This window comes from Cyprinodon variegatus, unplaced genomic scaffold (assembly GCF_000732505.1).
Source record: "Cyprinodon variegatus isolate N-32 unplaced genomic scaffold, C_variegatus-1.0 Scaffold850, whole genome shotgun sequence".
Classification (NCBI taxonomy): Eukaryota; Metazoa; Chordata; class Actinopteri; order Cyprinodontiformes; family Cyprinodontidae; genus Cyprinodon; species Cyprinodon variegatus.
The window spans coordinates 159,615-175,804 of NW_015151303.1; the positions used below are offsets into that span (position 1 = coordinate 159,615).

A 16,190-nucleotide genomic window follows, 5' to 3' on the forward strand; every position below is an offset into this window, starting at 1 on the left:
GTTGTGCTTCTCCCCTCTAACAAGTGATTATCTTTTTCATTTTTGGACGGCTCACTCTGGAAACTGCGTCAGTCACTCGTTTCAATAAACGATTAGGGGAGCACGCCACTTTGGAAAATACCAAAAAGATGCAGACATGGCCAGACTGTTACAACTGTCTGCAGAGGAGGAGAGGAAGAGGAGGAGGGAGGGAGGGAGGGAAGAACCAATGATCTAAATCTGTTGGATGGGAGTAATTGGTCTGAGAGAGTGACAGGCAGACATATGCAGCAGACAGATAGCAGTTCACAAGCCTTTTCCAGGCTGTTTCAAAGCAACATAGAGATAAAAAGAAAAAGATCTAAATAATGTTGGATATTAAAAAAAGGGGTTTCCTCAAATTATAAATAAAAAATGTAAACACGGCGTATTAATAAGGGGCAGTAAAGACCAACAACTCTTCTACTTTTTTAAATTCTGCTACATTTTTCATTCTTATTTACACAGTTTTAAAGAAGTCCGGTCAGCAAGAAACAACCAGTGGATAATTATCTATACCTTAAACTAAAACATTTGCAGTGATTTTGATTTGCCCAAGAGGCCTCTTAAAAACAAACTTAACAGTAAACCTCAGTAAAATTAATTGAATAAATGTTACAAGCTTCTATTTTAAACTAGAGGAACAGATTGTGAGCGAGTACAAATAGCCAATAATTACTCACAGAATGTAGTAAACCAATATGGCTGCCTGTCTGAGCGCTTTAGTTTTTTTTCACACAGATTCTCAGCTATGAAGCTCTCAAAAGTTGACAAATCCTTTCCTCTGCTAATGTTTGCGGCAGTTCCTAGGAATTGAGTGACCCTGGTTTATACTTTAATCGTCTTTGTGTAACCCTATGTAATTAAACAGCGTTAAAGATTTTAGTTTGCTTCGTGTAAAGGGTATAGCCACTGGTTTGGGGTGGTCATGCTCCTACTGATGCAGGCTGCATGCCGACTGACATTTTGAGCAGATCCAGAGCAAATTAGACACTGTTTCAAAAACAAAACAACAAAAAACCCCTTTGAGTCATTACAATATAACTTTGACTAAGCAACATACTTTTTATATTTGTCTTTGATAGCAGTGTTTGATTTCGTTCCACCATTTCAAATTGCTGTTTGGATGAGTGTTTTTCTCCAAAACTATAAGAAAACTGCCTGCCTGTAAAGTTCAATTAAACTGTTATAATTATGACTCACTTATAACTTATAAATAAGTTGTCTTTAATTTCTTGACATTAACTTAATGATGACTGTTTTCCTTTTAGAGGATTTTTGACTTTTTTTCTGTCCAACAGACCAGTTAAATGAATGTTTTCTCTGAAGAATATCTTATTAAGTACTAGATACTATTAGTATTAGGATTTCGATGTAAATGTTAAGTTTATTTTTTTTCCCTTCTGTCCAAAAAGCAGTGGATTTTCGCAACTGGATTTAAATTTAAAAAAACAAATACAAAAAAAAAAAAAAAACAGAGGGAACGCTATGCATCTTTACTGCCCAAATTGTTTTTGTTCTTTTTTGTGTGTGATTTTTTTTTTTTTTTTGGGGGGGGTGATAGATCAAACTGTATATTTGCACACGTTCTCTTATAATGACCAGAGTTTAAAATTAATCTAAATCTCATAAAGTGTTAAAATTAACCCTGTCTTACTAATCATTCCAATGTTACTGTCTCACTACAGCGGCTACAGCTGCCGTTAGGCTCTCTCTGCTTCCCTCAGTGCTGTCTGACAGGCAGCTGCTTCATCTTGAAATCCCCAGCAGAGAAGAGACCTGCTCCGTTTCCCCACAGCCATCGTTGTGTCTCCAGTCTTAGTTTGGTGTTTACCTGGATAACATACTAGACTAGGGACAACTCGGAAGCCATCTACAAGAAGGGACAAAGCAGATTGCACAGCCTAAGGAAGCTTAGGTCCTTCTATCCTTATATCTTCTATAATTCTGTTGTGGAGAGTTTGATCTCTTCTACCATCATCTGTTGGGGTAACAGCATCAGAGCTAATGACTTAAAAAAGCTCAACAAGCTAATAAAGAAGGCCTTTCTAGAAATTCCTCTAGAACCTCTGGACATTATTTCACAAAGGAAGATTCTTCATAAAGTAAAGAACATTATGGACCACAGTGAGCATTCTCTTCAGAAAACTTTTAAATTACAACAGAGTGTCTTCAGTGAGAGGCTTCTCCAAATCCGGTGAGATGCAAACAGCTACAGAAGATCCTTCCTCCCTACAGCTATCAACATCTACTACACCTGGATGAAAAAAAAAACAAACAAACTATAAGTTACTGCAACATTTATTTTCCCTTTGGGATGAATAAAGTATTTTTGAATTTAATTGAATTGCAAAGCACATGAGCAAAGCTGCTGATGATTCCACCCTTGATCACAAAGCAGGATATTAATATAATGGAAATATAGTTTTCAATCTTTTTTCTCCTCTGAATCTGTTGCAGTAAAATAATCACCTGATATCCACACAGCTTGAATCACTTCTTCGCCTCATAACGTGCTTCACTCTGATTACTGTCTGTTTGGTGAAATTAGAAGTATGCTGTATGAATCGGGCGATGTATAGGAGTTCTTATTTTATTTCAGAAAGTTAAGTTAATGTAAGTTGGATTTCAAAGATATTTTAACAACAGTCACATGGTCAGTTATAGCTTTGTTTCAGACCCCATGGTGCAGTGGGAAGCTTCCTGTCACCAGCTACAGCAAAGATGGCTGAATGAGAATAATTTGATGAGGAAAAAATGGAGCGAATTACAAGGGAATAGTAGAGGAAAATCTGCAAGATGCTGCAAAAGGCTTGTGATGAAAGTTCACCTCTGAAGACCCAAAACATGCAGCATGAGACACAATTGAATCATTTGAAGCATATGTTTTATATATATATATATATATATATATATATATATATATTTGCAGCTCTGACTGAGATCATATACGGGATGCAAATGCACACCACCTTTCTGAATTTTTCTGCTTCTACAGCGTGTACTCCCCGCTTTGTCACAGCAAAATCCTTCCGGAATATTCAAAAGGTTGTGATTGTAACCTCACAAAGTGTTAAAACCCCCAAGTTAAAACCCCAGAGCACTTTAAATGTGGGTCAGTAACCAGTCTCCCAGGTCGGCAGTTCAGAAATATTTTCTAACACTGTCTCGTTAGAATGACTCATTTAGCTACAAAAAACAACACTTTGTTGGGTGTGTTTTCCAAAAACATTAGACATGATTCAGAACAGTGGGAAGCCGTTACGAGGGCTCAAAAAGTCCCCAAATTTCCTCGAGCGACTGAGTTGGGTGCGTGCATGCTCACCACACTGCAACATTTGACACCGATACAGGAAACAACTGCGGTTTCCAGTGCTATTGTGTTCGCTCCATGACTCAGCTGCACTTTCACTTGCAGAGAGCTAAAGAAACAAACTGGTCAGTCAACCCTATTTACAGGACAATGGACGCAGCCTGAATCATATTCTTTTCCATACCGCCGAGTTCAAATCAGCCGGACATGGACAGGGCAAATTCTGACTGGGTGTTTCAAAAGCGGTGGCAGGAAAAACCTTAACTACATAGTCCATTTTCTTTGTATTGTTTGTGAGAATTTCACAAAAAAATACACTGTAAAACGAATCACGCCTTTCCACATTTAAATACTATTAGTTATAGCTATTGAACTGCAATGTTTTGGTTGTAAAAAAAATAAAAAATACTACAAAAAGTTTGGACCTGAAGAGAGCGCAGCTAAGGATTAGAAAGGTAAAGGAATAGAAAGCGCAAAGATCGCTCTCCAATGCCTACAACGGAACACAAACCACTATGATTTGTAATAAGTGATTTATGAAGGCTAAATTTCAGATTACTTTGTTTTAAAGAGACATTATGTAAGTTTTACTGAAAAATATAATTAAAAGGCCCTTTTATGTGACCATTTACGACTAAAACATGGTTTGATGAGCAGTAGCCTATTTTCCTGAATTTATTTTGGGTCAGAAGTTTCCGCGCAGTTCGGCGCACAGGACTTTGAGCGCGTACATGTCAAATATATCCATATATTTAACATAGATTTTGTGGATACTCTGAAGCAACCAACATCAAGCTCAACTTAGACACCAATGACAACTATATGTAAGGTGAAATAAGTAAAAAAGATTACCCCGTTAAGCATGATTGTGAGCTACAATAACGTGCAAAAGAGTACTGCAGTTCTGTGTTTTGGCCACATGTGACAGTATAATTAGCTAACTCTGTAATGGTTTTTTAAAATTCAAACCTTAACAAAGGAATCAACAATTTAATTAATCAAAACAATATTAAAAAAATCTAAATCTTAGAAAAAATACATATGAAATAGTTTCCTAGCCAGGATTTCAAAGTAAAGGAATTAAAAAATTTAGAGGCTAAAAGGATTTTTTAAATAAACAGATATGATAAAAAAAAATAAAAAATTAAATAAAAAGAACTATTCAAAAGACCAGACTGGTCCCAAGCCCAGAATACGTTCAGGTTACTTTAGAATCCATCATGTTGATAGTCTACCCATACTGTAAATGGTATTACCAAGGAACAACTATTATTTTTCTTCATTCTTTAATGAGATATTGCTTTTGCAAATGCCTGAGTTCATTAAAGATACACAATACAGGGATTTGGCCAGTGTATTTCTGCGTTTAAATCAAATTTTATGAAACATCTGAACTGACATTTCATTTTTATTTTTATTTTTTCGTTTTTATGGCTCAATGGGAGCTGTGTGCTTTACGCTAACCTGCAAGGCTTTTAAACCTGGGTTTGAAAGGTGACAAAGCCATTCACGAGCACATATCAAGGTGCTCATTCGTGAGCCTGGATCGATATTTATTTTTGATTATGTTCATGGTGGGGAATCCCGCTTCACAGCAGTAGGTTGAGCCAAACATACTCAAAATGTGCAGGGTCATCTTTGAGCACGCCATTTCACTGTCAATAGTTCACCGCTGTTCTTCCAGCAGTTCACACTTTCTCTGCCTTCTTTTTCTCATCATCTTCTCCTTCTTTCCATCATCCAGCACCATGATAATAGTTCTCAATCCCAAGAGAACAAAAGAGACCAGAAGATCTCCAACATTCAGAAGTTTGATTTAATTCAAAGCAGAGTGCATTTGAGAAAAATGTGTTGATACTAGGGCTGAAACGTATTTATTGTAATTAATCGATTATTGAAATAATCATCAACTAATTTAGTAATTGATTGATCATTAACTAGAGTATTAAGATGTCTTTAGCTGACAGAGTGCCCCTCTTAGAGCAGTAATTATATTAAAACTGTAAAAAAAAAAAATATGTATTTCAGATATGAGAAACGTTTTCATCTGTCAATACGCTCTGTAATCCATAACAAGTGGAAAGGTTTTAGATTCACCTGGTTTATTTTTGTAAAAAAAATCTTTGTTAAGGAACCTTTGGCAATCCGATTATTAATTGATTAATCGATAAAAAAATAAATTGACGGATTAATCGATTTGCAAAATAACCGTCAGTGGCAGCCCTAGTTCATACATTTTCCGACGAAAAACGTTGGAGTCTAAACTTCAGATGCATTAAAGAAAAACGCTTACAAAAATTTATTTTGTATTTAAACATCAAATTTCAACAGAATTTGAACGAGAAAAATCTGTCTTGATTCTGAATCCTGACTGAGTGCTGATTGCGTCACTGCATAATAATACACAACAACATGAACTTTACCGAAGCACAGGGGCCATCATTTAAGGTGTGAGACCGACAGAAAAATAAGAAAGAAAAGATGCAGGCTTTGATCAGAGAGACACGACTCAGACTCAGTATATTAATATTCATCAATAAACTGCTGGAGCCTCAGATCTGAAAACGACACACTGAAATGAAAAATGTTGATACAGCTGTTTCACATTTTGGTGAAACAAAGAGCAGAAATCCTTGTGAAATGGCTGGAAAAGCCTGCAGGTGTTTAAACAACCCGGTCATCACACACCAATACAGTGTCATGATTTACTTTTCATAACTAGAGGTCCACTGTAGGAGAACGGAAAGCGTCGAGAGTCTTTATCTCCAAACCAGCTTCCAGTGAAATCGAGAAAAATCAAGGGCTGAAACAATTAAATGTTATTATTCAATTTTGTTGTTTGCTCATAAATAGCTTTTTAGAGCATGCAGACTCTAAAACATGCTATTAGCTGAAAGAACAGCCCACTCAGAGCAGTAATTGTGCCGGAAGTGTAAAAAATATATGAAAATATTGCATCTAAGAAGAAAAACCTTTTTTGTCCATTAATATGTTTTATTCAGAACTCCTCCAGCGTCTGAGTTCTAGCTTCTCTTGGTTTAAAATTCTTTATAAAATCTTATTAAAGGTAAGTTTGGCCATCTGATTACTAATCAATTAATCCCAAAAAATTCTCAACAGATTAATTGATCTGCAAAATAATTGTTGGTTGTGGTTCTAGAAAAAACCCAACATTAAGAACACAAAATCTCAAAAAAACAGATTTCAAATTCAACAAATTAAATATAGATTTAAAATTAAATAAAAATCAGAAACATAATGCCTCAATTAACCCCCCCCCCAAAAAAAATACATAAAACCTTTAATAAAAAAAAACATGTATGCTGTTTTAAAAAGTACACTTAAGTCAATTAAAATTTTATGTAAAAAAAAAAAAAATTGTAATTATTATTTTTTTTCTTTTTTCAAAATTGTCTTATTAAAATGAATCATATGAAATTGCTTATAGTAGTAAAGAAATATCGACATGAAAGAGAGAAAGGATGAAAATCTGAAGCTTATCTGACAGATATGACACAAGCAAGGTATAATAAAGGTTATTTCTCAATTTCTTTCTTTGTCTGCTAATGGACTTTTGCCTGTAGTTAGTATAAAAACGTTTCTTTTTGGGACTGAAGATATTTTTTATATTACAATCAAGGAGCTGGTTTTCTGCTAAAAGGAATCCTATTTTGGAGATTAATCTGACATATAATGGGCTAAAGATTCATGTTTAGAAAAAAAAAACTTTGTAGTACTTAAATCTAAATAAAATGTATACCTTTCTTTTCAAAGACTGTCAATAACTGACCTGTTATTACAGGTATAAAAATGATTGGCGATTTAAAAAATAAAAAAGAAAGATGGCCACCAGTCGCTGAAAAATCAAACCTTGATTCAGTTCCCTGTAAACTTAGAGAGAAAAGTGTTTAAGTCCCAGTAATAACCCCAGCATGAGAACCAGTGGCGTGCCCAGTATAGACGGCTGGTTTCTGATACCTGACCACGGCGAGTTGGAAGAGGAAATAGGCTTTGGATCTGCTGTGACCGAGCTGACGAGCTATAAGCTGATTAGCTCTACCCCTCCTCTTCTGATTCTTTGAGCGCTGACAGAGTTATGAACGCTGAACAACACGTTTTTTTAAGGCGTTTTAAAACTCAATCGGATTCCCAGAACCCCACTCTGGTCCTTCCCTGGATCAAATCCGATGATTTCAGAAGCCATTCACATTCGTTGTGTGATTCTGTTTGTCTGTTTTAGATTATTGATAAGACTAATTAAGCAGGAATTAAGAGGAAAAGTTACTCAAAGCTCTAACCACTGTGGTTTTTCCCTCTATTTGTTCTTTTTTTTTTTATCATTAAAGGGGCAAAAAATTAAGTTCCCCAAAGCAAAGTTAAAAAGCTGGAAGTGAAAAATGAAAGAGTTCATTTGCTTTTTGTCATTTGACCCCAACGAACACCGGAGCTCAGATGGGCGTTTTGATTAAGTCCTCTGTCTGCCTCTTTGCTGCTGCTGCTTTCTTTGCTGCAGCGTCCTGTGATTGGTTAAACACGTGTGTCAAGGACTGTTAGGATGAGAAGTCTGATTGGCTGGTAATTCAACCCCCCCCCCCTCCCCTCAGGCTAAGGCGTAAATGAGCAGGCAGACGGCAGAGTGGCTCAGGTGGGGTTTGGCTATTAAAGAGAGGGGAAGAAACAATCCTCGGGTAACGCGGCACCAGCATGGCGATGGCGGAAACAACTGCAGGCACAGATATATATTCCCTATATTCCCTGACTGGCTGTAAATACAAAGAAAACGCTAACAATTCATTCAGTTTGCTCCTAAAAGCATAAAACTAAAAATAAACATTTTATTGCAAATAAAAATTTTAGTTTGAGCATTTATGTAATTATTACATTAGAAGAGATAAAAAAAACAATGTGTGGAATCACATCAAATCCATTAAAAAATAAGTAATAAACAAAAAAATGAAGTCAGAAAAAGAGGCAAAAAAAGAAAATATTCCAGACTCCTTGTTAGAATACAGCAGTGAAAAGTGACGTCTTGGAGTCACTGAGTGTCGATAGCAGCCACCCAGTGCTATCTTCATGCCAACTGGTTGTATGGGAGGCATGCCAGGAACGTCTTTTTTTATCCTACTGACAACAATAACAATCCAGACTGAGCGTTTTCTGCGACAAACACTGCAGGTGGGTTTTGACTTCAGTCATGAACATGTTGTGGAAACACCTGATGCTCATGGTGAAGAATATTAGAGGAATGATGGGAAATACAAGAACATGTTCTGGAAGAATCCGATTTAGAAACTCATACACTAGAATAAACTGACAATATAAATAAGTAAAATATAAGAAAAGAAGTGTATTTACAACAGATCGAAAGATATGTTTTGTTTTTTTCTAAGGCTTATGACGATTATTGTAGTTGAAACGATCAGCAATATTGGTGAGGCCGATATTTAATTTTCTTCCTCTATTTACATACTAAAGATAACAACATCATAACAAATTTCACACAAAAGATTGGAGAGCAGATGGAGGGAGTAGCAAAGCATGCGCCTCATGTGATCACAAGGCATGGCTGCCGAATGCTCTACTGAATCAGCAAATACATGCATGTACCGGCTGACAGCGACACAGTGGGAAAAAACAAGCTAATATCAGCAGAAGTATTGATGCATCTCTAGTATTTTGCCCTTAATCTTAGCAGGTAAATGCAGTGATCTTGTCCTTAAAATAAGATTAGATATCATGCACTTTAAATAAGATAACAGAGTTGTTTTCTATCTTATTTTGACAATAAATCATCTTTGTTGTTAATTGTCTTACAGTACCTAACTGCTCAGATCAAGGGGAAATATACTTTTGATTAAAAAAAAAAAACACTTCTATTTCCATTTTTGCCATGTAGGGTCAGATTAGGTAAAAAATAGTTGACCTAATCTAATAGGTGAAAGAAAAAAGATTAAAACGAAAACAAGCTTTTTTTTAAGAATAAGACTTGTTATCACAGAGGTGAGATTTTAAACATAATGAGGCTAACACTGAAAATAAGACATCAATCATAATGTTTTTTCCTGGTGAAATAAACGTTTTATTATAATCATCATTAACTGGTGCAATTATACCAGTAAAGGGAACATGATAATTGCATTTAATTACTTTTCCAACAAACAGAAGAGAAAATAAATTCTGCCAACAGCAGATTAACCATCATGTCTATTTATTTTTTCAATTTATCTACAGCATTATAGATAATTATTTGACCACTATTTTTTTTTCTTTAAAACATTGAATGTTCTAATACTTGCCCTTGAATGGTCAGACCTGAACTGCTAACACAGTATGGATGTTTGATAGCCTCAGCCTGTCACCAAGTTTTTCTGAAATCCTATAGATTCAATCTGTTCAGTCTGATTTTCAGAAAGGAGGTTTATTAGTAGGGGCAAAGATAACTGGGCCAAGACTTGTTAAAAACTAATTTCCTAGCATGCTTTTTTCCGCCCACTTCATAAATACTCATAGAATTGATTTCTCTGATATCTAAATAATATGTTACGACAACAAAACCTGATATTAAAGCTTTTATTAAAGCTTTTCACACAGAGAACCGAAGGTGCAAGTGTTGGTTTTTCTCTGAATTAACATCTATTTTTAAAATTGCAAATAACATCTATAACATACATACACTGTAAAAATGGATGCAAAATAAGTTTTAAAAAAATTTGAAATAGGCGTATCTGCTGATTACTTGAACAGGCAGGTAAAAAGATCAGCCAATGGAATCAGTGTTAATTGATTGATGATTGATTGACTGTATCGATCTCACTTTGGAAAAATGTACTCGTTACATCAGTTAGTCATAGTCAAAGGAGAAGAAGAATGTGCCAAAGGGAGAAAAAGGTGCATGGGATATATAGAGTATATACAGTGCTTCCACATATGACAGCTTTTTTTTTTTTTATAGCAGGAGTATTATAGTGTTATTGCACAGGGTGTTTACATGGATAATTAAATACATTATACACTAAATACATTTTATTTAAAACTTTAGTTTAGTGCATCGAAAATTCAATTTGAAAAACTTTACCTTTATTTCTCAAATTCTGATTTATTTTTGTGCCAAAAACCTGTGTCCTTGAAAAAGACCAGAGTTATCAAACAAGATTCAGAATATATAAAATAACAGGCAGCAAAACTCTTAAGTTTGTATTGAATGCATTTCATGCATAAGAGTCTTCAGGCAAACAAATATTCCTGCATGTCATCGTCTTAAACGGCCAATAGGGGGTTGTTGTTCTATCCTGTAATTTCTATATATTAATGCTGCTACTTTAGCATGACACTGGAAGCCAGTGGCTAAGGGGAACACTTATGAGGCAAAACCTGCTGCTCACAGTGCTAATTTAGCATCTGAAGCTAACAGCAACAAGTAGCAAAGCTGTTACAATTACCCTATCGTTTGTTTACCTCAAAAATTTTATGCATGGAATAAATTAAATAAAAACCTAAGAGGATTGCTGTTGGTCATTAAATCTGATGCAGGCAATTGGCTAAGCTCCAGTTAGCTTCACTTCTGCTGGTCAAAATGCAGCAGCAACCCTTCACTATATGCACAAAAGAAATCTGAATTTCAAAGTTGAATTTCAATTACAGAAGAAAGTGAAATTAATCAAATTGCATTAAAATAAACTATCCTCCGAAAATCCTCCTATTTTATTCAGTTTCACATTAAAATAGCCGTAATAAAGTAATTTACTTTCAGTCTAATACATTTATATGCAGATTTTCCGTATGCAGATTCACTCTGGGCAGTTCACAATTTCTGCCCATAAAATGCACTTAAAAAAATGAAAAGGCAAAGCGTTTACATTCTAGCAGAAGCAAAGCTCACCTTAGTGTAGTTCATCAAAGCTCAAAAGGGCTTAGAAATCCGACCTACATTACAATAACACAGGAACAACACAGCAAAACTGGTTCATTTCGTCACTTTGCACCTAAAGTTGTACCTCATTGATCTTCTGATAGAACCAGAGCCTTACAGTCGAACCAAATACACACATACATGATGTAGGACTGAGATACACCCGCACTTCATGTTTGTCACATCGCACCAAGCAACCCAGCAGATATTGATGATAAAAGTGAGTTTTTCCCAGCAGCGATTCTGCCAATATTTGGAGTCTGTCACACAGCAGTGGGTGTGATTTCCACCTGCAGGCCAGACAGGAAAACAAAGCTCTGCAAGGATTCAACTTACCACTGGGACGTGGTCGACGTTCTCCATCCGCTCCCACAGCACTTTCAGCCTCCTAGAAAAAGAAAAGAAAAATGACTAAAGCCGGTGTATTTGTCCAAATCTCCAAAAAGTACCGTCCATAACCGACGCTGTGATCTGCTGACTCCTAGCCTGTTTGATGTGGGGATTTTTTTTGTTCTCCAAATACACCACTGATAATATGAAGTCTAATATTCAGATCAGAGGAAGAGTGGCTGTTTTGCAGATTGAGGTCAGGATTTGGTACAGGGTGTTATGTAACTAGATATATGGGCCAGAATAATAGTATTACATATGAGACAGCAGTTCAAACTGAAGTCACAGAGGAGAGGGAGTAGCTGAGGGAAAGGCTGCAGGAGCAACTGTATTTAAAGGCCATTGCTCAGAAAGACGAACCCCAGAGGGCTTGTTTTGGTTTTGTTTTTCAATAAAAACTGTTTAATTGCTCTACTTTATTACTATTTCATCCTCACTTTCCTCTTATTTCTGTCGTTCCATCGCTCAGATTTTTGGCTTGTCCTGGATTTTTACCATACCCTCTAGCTAATGCTCTCATTTTTCCCCTTATGCATAAAGATCTCATTCAGGTCTTGTCAATCTGTCATTACTATGTCTGCTTTTTTTTGTTCCCCTCTATTGCTGGAGAAGGGTGAGATATCCGCATCGGTTGCTATGGCACCAGACAGCTCCTCGTTTTCTCACTGAACTGCTATCTGTGATTGTGTCTCTCTCTGTGCAACACTCTGGACATGTGTGTGGGTGGGTGTGTCTGCATCTATGCGACCATCTGTCCACATGTGGGCACAAGGCACGGCGAACATGCATGCATGCAATTAATGTTTGGAAAGGCTTTGCTAGCCGTGATGTGATGCAGCAAAGTGACAACTGGTGGATAAAGATTTATGGCCCCGAATGCTCAACTGTAAACCGACATGACCTGCTGGATGTCACATCTGGAGAACATCTGTTTGAAGAGGCTGTGTCTGTATTTCAGTACCTCCATCTTTGAGCAAACCGCTACATTAGGACGGAAGTTTTCCGATTTGCATAAAAGGATAAACCTGTCACAGGATAAAGAATAGAAATGTTTAAAATGAACGTATAAAAGGAACCGATGAGAGAAGAAAAAAGTCATTATTTGTAATTTATTCTTTTTCTGTATCTATTTATTGTTGTTAAGCTGCTGCTGGATTATGGAAATAAATTTGGTCCATTATTGTTTAAAGCAATAATCACATTTTGTAAATGCAAATATGAAGATAAAGCAATCTGGAAACAATCTTTTACTAAATGTTTTTTTTTTTATTTAAAAGGTTCTAAAAGTAACTTTGCTGTTATGTTTTTTGGACAGATTTTCTCATATCATTGTATTTATTTCTTCAATCTGAATTTTTTTCCCCCAAATATATATTTATTTAAATTTTATTGTACAATTTTAGATTTTATGTTATACGTTTTTTTATTATATTTGTTCCACAATGTTTTCTTTAACTTTTTTTTTTTTAAAGATTTGATATTCTCATTTAATTAAAGTTCTCTTTTTGTGATTTACAAAAAATAACAGAAACATTTTAAAAAATCATTTATTACATAGGTTATTCTCAAACCCTGTTTTTGATTAATACATTTTTCAAACTTGTGCATTTTTTCAATTTTTCATTCACAAAACATATTATTTGTTTGCACCAATAAAGGAACAAAATTCAATCCGTACTGGAGTTATTTTAGCTTTAATTCAGCAAGTAGATCATTAGTCCATCACAGGACCACAACACACACACGATTACCTGAATAACACTCATACCTATAAGTAATTTTACAATGCAAGCAAACTTTAACCTGAAATTGATGCTATTTGAGTGATGAAATAGGTGGATTTACTGAAAACCTGCCTCCCACCCACACATGAAGAGATCACCACACATAAATGCCTGCAGAGTAAAGATTAGAACAGGAATCTGCTGGTTGGGAGTTGAAAATATAATCAAACAGTGGAACCTTTATTATTTATTCCCCCATCCATTTTCTTTCTTCTCATTTCATTCCATATCATTTTCATTCCAAACATGTGTTGGGGGATAAAATGAACAAATGACTGATTTTAAGAGCCATTCTAAAAAACGTGTGATTGCAATAGACATTAAATTGTGAAACTAGAAATAAAAACCTGACACTTTATACGTGGCAGTTTTTTCATTTAAATTAGAATTTTGTTGCTTTTTTTTTTTTTCTATGGCATTACGTCATTAACTGCAGTTGATCTTTATTTTTTCAGTTGTGGGACAATCCTGGGGAGCGAAAACTTTCTTGTACACTGAAGAGAGGCCCAGAAGGAAGATACTGGATGGTGGCACAGGGTGATGTGCTTCTATGTTGAACTATATATATATATATATATATATATATATATATATATATATATATATATATATATATATAGATCTGCATTTGGTGTTATACAGCCTATAAACAGGGACCTATATACCTACATCACAATTCAAAGCACGCTGCAAAACCTCATCTAAAAGTAGATAGGAACATTTTTGAAGTAAAAGTTTATTTGCCTTTAATGCGAAACGAATACTAACGATTTCAACTTTTGGAGCAGAGCACAAAGCAACCATAAAAAACAAACCTATAAAAATCCACAACCCAATAAACCATCCAACATCACGACCTCCAATTCACCTGATAATGAATGCTATCCATTTTTATTATTATCTGATTTATCAGAAACCTAATTAGAAGTTGCAGATCCCTGAATAAACCAGTTATGTAACAGCAAACTCTACTTAAGAAGTATTTCTTTTTAATATATTAATCGGCTGAGATTATTTATTGCTTTTATTAATCGTATTCAATATTTTTGGCCCTCGACATGCTAACCTAAAGCTATTGCACTTTAACTCGTGCCTTTGTCTCAGATTTATTGTTTAGACTGGACTTCAAAAGTTTGAGACTACGAAAGTTTGGATCAAAAGGAGTGTTATACCTAAATCAATGTTATCAAACATTTTACTTTCTTTTTTGTTTTGTTTTTATTCCTACAGTGACTAGGATGCGTGTTACACTACTTGATATTACAATATTCAAGATGTGGTTTAAACAAAGGGCTGCATAAAATGTAGAGCTTCAAAGAGCAGGGCAGTGTGAGTTTAAACTAATGCATCACTTGTTCTTTTGGTTTATTTTCAATATTCAATAATCTAGTGTGTCAAGTTTTAAGTCTTAAGCAGAAGATGGCGTTTCTATTACATGCTTTCCTGCATGTTCTCACAATGCAGGCATCTTGTCTCTCAGGATACTCCAGCTTTGTCTCCTGCCCAAAAACATGCAGGTCAGGTTAACGGTCTGCCCTGAAAACTGACCTTCGGTGTGAATGGTTCCTCCTTTGTCTCCATTCTGCCAGGTAATAAACTGATGACCTTTCTAGCTTGTACTGTGCTTTAGCTTAATCTGCTTCCTGCTGTTGTCCATAAATACAAATATGTTTGATATAGAAATAGATCATAATGAGAATTCAATCCCTCTCTTGTAACTGTAGATAAGTGGTTTTACTATCATTTCTATGTTCATTCTATGTTTGAATATTTTGTTTTTGTTTATTTTAATTCTACTGATGTTTCCCTTATTTTCTGCACCAGCAGATGGCAGTGTCTCCATGGCCCTTTCCTTTTCCAAACTCACCATCAGCCTTTTATTAAGCAGTGTAAATATCAAATTAATTACAAAGGGACTTTAAAGTTTTTATTAAACAATTTATTTTACCTATCTTTTCTTTAAAGCCTATTTATACTTTTAAATTTCTAAGTAAAGGCAGTTAAATAGACAAAGAATAGAGACTTCTCTTTTTTATAACAAACTGCCCATATAACACTAATGATGAAAAATCTTCCAGGGAGGAAGCAGATTTAAAATGTCAAGTAAACCAACTTGCAGATAAACATCTAAGCTAAAGTAGCCTGAAACTGAAGGAACTCCATGAACCTGCTGTTCTGACAGCTGAGTAAAGGCGGTGTAAAAAAAAAAGGAGTGAGGAACACTCGTCAGTCAGTGAGGAAGTGCATGTGTGCATGTGTCTCCGTTCATGTATGTGTATGTGAGGAGGCTCTGGCGTTCAGTGAACGGGTGTGTTTTTTCCACTGTGCGGGGCCTCAGGCTTGGGGTAGGGTGAGGCGGAGCTCTGGGGAGGCGCAGCATGGGGCGGGCTGCTTCAGCTGAACTCGGTGCACTGTAACCGCGCTCAGGGCGGGAGGTCACAGAGTCCAGCATTCCTCCAGAGCGCTGTCTGTTTACATGACTGCTGCTGAGCCTGGGGGAGGTGGCAGCTCTACGTATCTATACTATCAGATAAAACACATCTATGGTTATCATCTAACCAGGAGAGTTGTCCTTTCTAACTCCTTCTTCAAGCTGCAAGCTGTTCCTTCAGTATTTTTTTTATTATCTCTGACTGTACTTGGATCCTCGAACAGAAAACAGGACCAGTTTACAAAGGAAAAGTCTCACCGTGGTGCTTATAGTCTCAGAAAAGTGAGAACATCACTTACATTTTTAAAAATATCTTATATATTTTCATGGGTCATCAGTGAAAAT

The 16,190-nt window shown here is 35.7% G+C and overlaps 1 long non-coding RNA gene across 1 annotated transcript in view; it reads right to left on the reverse strand.

The window, feature by feature from the left end:
- LOC107099245 overlaps positions 1-16,190 on the reverse strand; it is a 112,131-nt gene that overhangs the window by 73,114 nt on the left and 22,827 nt on the right. Inside the window, exon 2 of the long non-coding RNA XR_001481934.1 lies at positions 11,577-11,628. This is a non-coding gene — a long non-coding RNA (uncharacterized LOC107099245). The remainder of the gene's footprint in view (positions 1-11,576; positions 11,629-16,190) is intronic.